The sequence below is a fragment of the Rhinopithecus bieti genome, unplaced genomic scaffold (assembly GCF_001698545.2).
Source record: "Rhinopithecus bieti isolate Rb0 unplaced genomic scaffold, ASM169854v2 scaffold_24392, whole genome shotgun sequence".
NCBI lineage: Eukaryota > Metazoa > Chordata > Mammalia > Primates > Cercopithecidae > Rhinopithecus > Rhinopithecus bieti.
In genome coordinates, this window is record NW_016812542.1 from 4,224,723 (window position 1) to 4,230,925 (window position 6,203).

General features: G+C 41.9%; 1 protein-coding gene across 2 annotated transcripts in view; it reads left to right on the forward strand.

Moving 5' to 3' along the window:
* The window catches only part of IPO9 (importin 9), a 58,412-nt gene that overhangs the window by 896 nt on the left and 51,313 nt on the right, over positions 1-6,203 (forward strand). Inside the window, exon 1 of one of the 2 annotated variants that reach the window (XM_017896478.1) lies at positions 5,345-5,450. The exons of the other annotated variant lie outside the window; for it this stretch is intronic. The gene's annotated coding sequence lies outside the window, so the exon portion shown is untranslated. Of the gene's footprint in view, positions 1-5,344; positions 5,451-6,203 lie in introns of those variants that run through there. 2 annotated transcript variants of the gene reach the window in all.

Here is a 6,203-nt window from a genome sequence, read left to right on the forward strand (position 1 = left end):
TGGGGGAGGGAGGGTGGAGACTTGAAAAGATAGATGGAGCCTAGAATCTGCAGGGGACGGAGATGGAGCTAGATTTGGTGCTGTTGGAGGAAGTAGCGCGCGAGGAAATATTTTCTGAGTCTAGGACCAAGGTATTTTGCTGTTCTCTTCACCAGCTCGATTATACTGGGATAAGAGTAGGGGGAGCTATTAGTAGAAGTGGTGAAGGGTAGGGCCTCGAGAAGGCGGCTATCAAAGCTTAATGTCATCAAACAAGTTTCTGCCCTTTAGTTATAAACCTAGCTGGTTGGTTGTACTCTTCATGTTTTCCCAGAAATTAAATGCATATGTGACTGCTTCACTGTCCTGACCGTACTTCCGTTTATTTTAAAAATAATTTGCCGTTATTAAATGCCTTTGTGCATTTCTGTTTGGAGGAACTGATCATCCTTTGTTTTTGATTCTTTGTCTCCATCCTCTATTGTGTGCTTTAAAGTGATGGAGAAGAAAATAAACTATTGGTTCGAGATTTCCTATCAATTTCCTGCCGAGTGAGCCTTTCACCAGGTCCAGTGTAGCTACCACAAAGAACAATTTAATCTGGAAACAGGAGGAAAAATCTTCTTGGTCTTTGTGTAAGAAATATATCTGGTCAGAGCTTCAGTGGAACTCCAAATCCTCAGAATCTCCCGACTCAGGAATATTTCCACCACCACTTAGATACCACGTCAGAGATACGGGAAATTGTCCCATCACCGACAGCCATCACATTCAGAACCTTGAGTTAATTCTCCTACTGGACGTATTTTTATTGAAAAGAATTTAGAACAAATCGCTCTTAAATTTAGTTTACATTCTCTCACAGTATGAAAGAGCTGTTGAAAACAAATTTTCTTCCATTGGAAATATGTTGAGATTTGGGATCTAACAGGCTAAGGACCATTTTGAAGGCCCAGTTGTAATTGTCATTGTTTTATAAAATATCAGATCTACAAGAGGAGAAACCACTGGTTAGGAGAAGCTGTTTGAGAACCATGTGTAAACTAAAGCAGTTTTTATCGGCTTCTAAGTAACATTCCTTTATGCACATTAATGTCTGTCTCCTTTGAGTATGAGGAAGGAAGAGTGGCAAAGCAAAGGAACCTCATCACATTCAAGTTGCCACCTGAATAAAACTGAGAGTCTGGTGCAAATTCGTCCTAACTAAACCTTCCCTGAGTGGTACCCAGTACTCCCGGTGCTCCAAATACATGTCTGGCACCTTTGTATGAAAGGTGGACCTTGACTTGTATTTAAACTGTCTTACAGCAACTCCACTTTTGCTCTGATCTTTTCAACTTTAGCCAGATGCCATGGTCTCATCTAGGCAAAGTCAGTTATAAAGTTCTCGAGGTCTTTTTTGAAACTCTGATTCCTCACTGTATTCATCTTTTTTTTTTTCCTTGAGACTGGGTCTTAATCTATCGTGTAGACTTTGGTGCAGTGATGCCATCATGGCTCACTGCAGCCTCAAACTTCTGGACTCAAGCGATCCTCCCACCTAGGCCTCCCAAAGTGCTGGGATTACAGGCCTGAGCCACCACACCTGACTTTTTTTTGAGGCTTTAAGGGAAAAATTAAATTTCAAAAGTACAGAATTTTGATCTAAGTCACTGATGAGAAATAGATCGACCGACCCCCGTAACTTACTGGTAATGTGCTGTTGAGCAGACTGTGAGAATGAAAAGTATGGAAAGGCATTGATGCAGTGACCTGATATTGGTCGTCTAGTAATAGAGCATATGACTCAGGTTTTGCATTTGGTTAGAGGGTTGGATCAGTCTCTGGAGTTTAGTGCAGTGCTTTGGACCCTTTGGAGGCTGCTTGTGTCTTTTAAGTAGTCTGGCTCCTTATGTTTATCAAAAAAACTATATAGAGATTTACCCACTTCTGTACCTGTTTTTAGGTGGAGAATGGTGGTCCATTCCTCAGATGCAGTCTGCTTTCTTCCTCTTGTGGCCTTTAACAAGTTATCTTTGACATTGGGTTCAGAGTACCTCCCACCTTACACTCTATCTGAATCTCTCAGGTTTTTTCTGAACATGGTGCAATATAGTAGCTTCTTGTTCACCACCCTCAACCCTTCTTTGCATGAAAACATAGCACCCAGCTTTCCAGCCGGGATTTAGCCAACTATCTGGCCTGATGAAACTGGCAGGACATTGTTCCTCCTATTAGAATGCCCTACAGAGCAAGATGAGCCATTCTTGCAAACAAATGGACAAATTACTTTCCACTCCTTTGGTGTTGCTTCACATTTTAGTGTTTTTTGGTTTTGTTGTTGTTATTGTTTTGAGAGGGAGTCTCATTCTGTCACCCAGGCTGGAGTGCAGTGGTGCGATCGCAGCTCACCACAACCTCTGCCTGCTGGGTTCAAGCGATTCTCCTGCCTTAGCCTCCCAAGTAGCTGGGATTACAGGCGCCTGCCACCATGCCTGGCTGATTTTTGTATTTTTAGTAGAGACGAGGTTTCACCATGTTGGCCAGGCTCTCTTGAACTCCTGACCTCAGGTGATCCACCCGCCTCAGCCTCCCAAAGTGCTGGGATTACATCCGTGAGCCACTGCACCCAGCCCACATTTTAGTTTTATCACAGTAGAAGGAACCTTGTTTTCCGGTTCTAGGAAACAACTTTTTTTTTTTTGAGACAGAGTTTCACTCTGTGGCCCAGGCTGGAGTGCCGTGGCATGATCTCTGCTCACTGCAACTTCCACCTCCCAGGGTCAAGCAATTCTCATGCCTCAGCCTCCCAAGTAGCTGGGATTACAGGCATACACCACCATGCCTAGCTAATTTTTGTATTTTTAGTAGAGGCGGGGTTTAGCCATGTTGCCCAGGCTGGTCTTGAACTCCTGAGCTCAAGCAGTCTGCCCACCTCAGCCTCCCAAAGTGCTGAGATTACAGGCATGAACCAACCTGCCAGGCTGGAAACACTCTTAGAACTTGAAGTTAATGAGAAATCTGGGATTTGGTGTCTTTTATTTGTGTTCTGGTAATCTTTTGATCCTTTTTTGGTTCCACGGGGCCCAGGATCAGGTGACAACCAGATCTAGTCCCTCTGTCTTCTCAAATAACCACACTGTCTTTATGAGCTGTTTATTAGTCCATCACATAGGAGACTGATCCCACATGGTCCTTAAGATTAACAGGTCTGTTCCCTTTGCCAAAAAGATTTGTTACCTTCCTTGGCTACTAGGTGAAGATCCCTAGTCTTGAAGATTAAATGGAAGAATCTCTAATTTGTGGGGAAGGGGCACAGGTCAATTGTCAACTCCCTGTTAAAAGGACAGGCAAGAGAAGTTGACATGCTGTGACCAAATTGTACTATGGATGAGATTTTAAGAAGCAGTTATCTTCGAAAATGAAGGTTGCTGGAGCCTAGAGTAGTCTTGATCATTTAGTGTACCAGCTGATATTTTCTGATAAATAAATTGCCTATAATTAATTATCACATTTTCCAGAATGTGTACCTGTTCTCTTAAGCCAAGGAAGTGTGTGTATGTGAGAGATCCACTTGATTCATGTAGTGTGTCAATCTGAAAAGGATAAGAGGTAACTTCATCACCCTGGTGTCCTGGAATGATTTTTTTTTTTTTTTTTTTTTTTTTTTTTTTTGAGATGGAGTCTCTCTCTGTCACCCAGGCTGGAGTGCATTGGCACGATCTCGGCTCACTGCAACCTCCAGCTCCTAGGTTCAAGTGATTCTCCTGCCTAAGCCTCCCAAATAGCTGGGATTACAGGCGCATACCACCATGCCAGGCTAATTTTTGTATTTTTAGTAGAGATAGACTTTTCCCATGTTAGCCAGGCTGGTCTCGAACTCCTGACCTCAGGTGATCCACCCACCTTGCCCTCCCAAAGTGCTAGAATTACAGGCATGAGCCACTGTGCCCGGCCAGAATGATTTTCTTGAGCCCCTGTGCTTGCTATTTTTGCTAGTCCCTTGGAATCTGGAAGAAACCCAGCAAACCTCTCTGAATATTTAAAGTCTGTTTAACAGGGCTAATTAGATAAGGAGATGATGTCAGTAACCACCTTCATCAGATAGCACTCCCATCCTGAATTGAGGAGAACATTGCTTGAAAGTTTGGAAGTTATTGTGATGTACAGTATTCTGCAGGTAATTGTTAACCTATCATTTTTATTTTTTTCTTTCTTTCTTTCTTTTTTTTTTTTTTAAGATACAGAGTTTTGTTTTGTCACCCAGGCTAGAGTGCAGTGGTGTGATCATAGCTTACTGTAGCCTCTAACTCCTGAGCTCACACAATCCTCCTACCTCAGCCTCCCAAGTGGCTGTGACTACAAGCACATGCCCATACTTGGCTGATTTTTTAAATTTTTGTCTGGAGATGGGGTTCTTGTGTGTTGACCAGGCTGGTCTTGAACTCCTGCCCTTAAGTGATCCTCCCAAAGTGCTGGGATTATAGGCATGAGCAACCACAACTGGCCCCTTTCGTTTTTCTTAGGAGGATTGAGATGTTGAGTTTGATCAGGTTTGTAGGAAATTTACTTCTACCTAAATAGGGTAAAACATTTTTTTTAAAAAGTTTTTTTATTCGTTAGAGACTTTTTTCTTTTTTCTTTTTTTTGTTCCACTGCTAAGAGTCTAAAGCATGCTTTCTAATTCTGTTTTGTTTAATAGGCAAGTTCATATTAAGCACTTTACGAACATAGTAGTTAAAAAGACTGGAGAGGTTATGAACCACTGAAGATCTCTTACGTCAAAGTCTCATATTCTGTACTCAGCTTCATCAACTCTTTCTTTTGTTTTTGTCTGACTTACGGTGAGATCATGAGAATTACCATCTTTTGAGAATGTCAGTCTTTTATTTTTGGTGTTTTGTGCTTTTTTTTTTTATATCTTAGAATGAAGTTCTTTCCCTCTTTTTCTTCTTCTTTATCTACTTTGCCTCTAAGAATGGCATTACCCAAGTGGTGGAATTGGTTGCTTTCATTCAGAACTTTTAACTCTTCGTACCAGCATGCACAGACTTTCTTACATAACTAGATTTAAACCCTAGGTCATTTTCTTCTTTACTTCTTTTTTGCCTATTACAAATGACAACATTTCCTCTATCATTTGGCCTTGTCTAGTTAGTTCCCAGTAGATAAGTCACAGAGAATACATTTTTCTTCCCTTCTACCACCATTATGTTGAACAGGGGAGGGGGGGAAATTATCTCTCCCTCACCTTTCCTGGCATTCAGATGCTGCCTAGATATCTGTATTGATTTCCCCATCTTAGATGCCTAGGGAGATGATCCTGCTGGCTGGAAGTTTGCTTTCTGGTTCTCATGGGCACTTTTCTGGCTCTTTTGCAGTATAGCGTAAGCACTGTCCACCTGCGAAGGGCGCCCCTCAAGGATCCAGACGCACTCCTGGGCATGTGGCGGGCACTGAGCCGAGCGGAAGGCGGCCACGCTCGGAAAAAGGCCAGTGGTGGAGTTTTCTTTTTCCTTTCAGCTGTGGTTTTGTGGTGCTTACCAACCCCCATTGAGAAATAGGGGCTTGTTCAGGGGTCTACTCAAAACCCCATCCTTCTCCAACAATCCCTGTTCACAATTGTTACTAGTTGACTGTCAAAGTACTGCCAAGTCTTGTCTCTCTAGGAGACCCTTCAGACCAATAGTGTGTATTTCTTAACTGATCCTTTATCCTTCATGCCTTCCTTTGGATTTTCCCTTCTAAACCAAGTTTTAGATAGATAATGTTTTTGCCACATGGGGTGATAAGAGAGAAAGGGGAGCAAGGATAAGAGAGGGAAGCAAAAGACTAAAAGAGAATGAGACTAGAGAATGAAAGAGGGCAAGAGGATTTCTTAGAAGGGAAGTCAAAGGATGCCATTTTGGATAGGTGTAAAGGTATAATTGAGGAGAATCTAGAGTCAGGGTGAAAATCCAGATTAACAGAATGAACTGTCCTTATTTCGCCGTGAGAAAGGGAACTAGAGAAATTAAATTTCCTAACAAAAATAGCTTTAGAAAGCAACTTCATATAGCCCTCTTGGCAGTGTTGCCCTTTGGCTCAACTTCATGTATTGAATCTTAGTTTAATCTTAAACAGTCTTTTCCAAGCAAAGCAAAATAAAGTGGATATGTATGTCTGTGTTTTTTATATTCTCCCTGCCTTCATTATCCCAGAGTAAGTTATTAGGCTATTCTTTCTCATATATATATATATATATA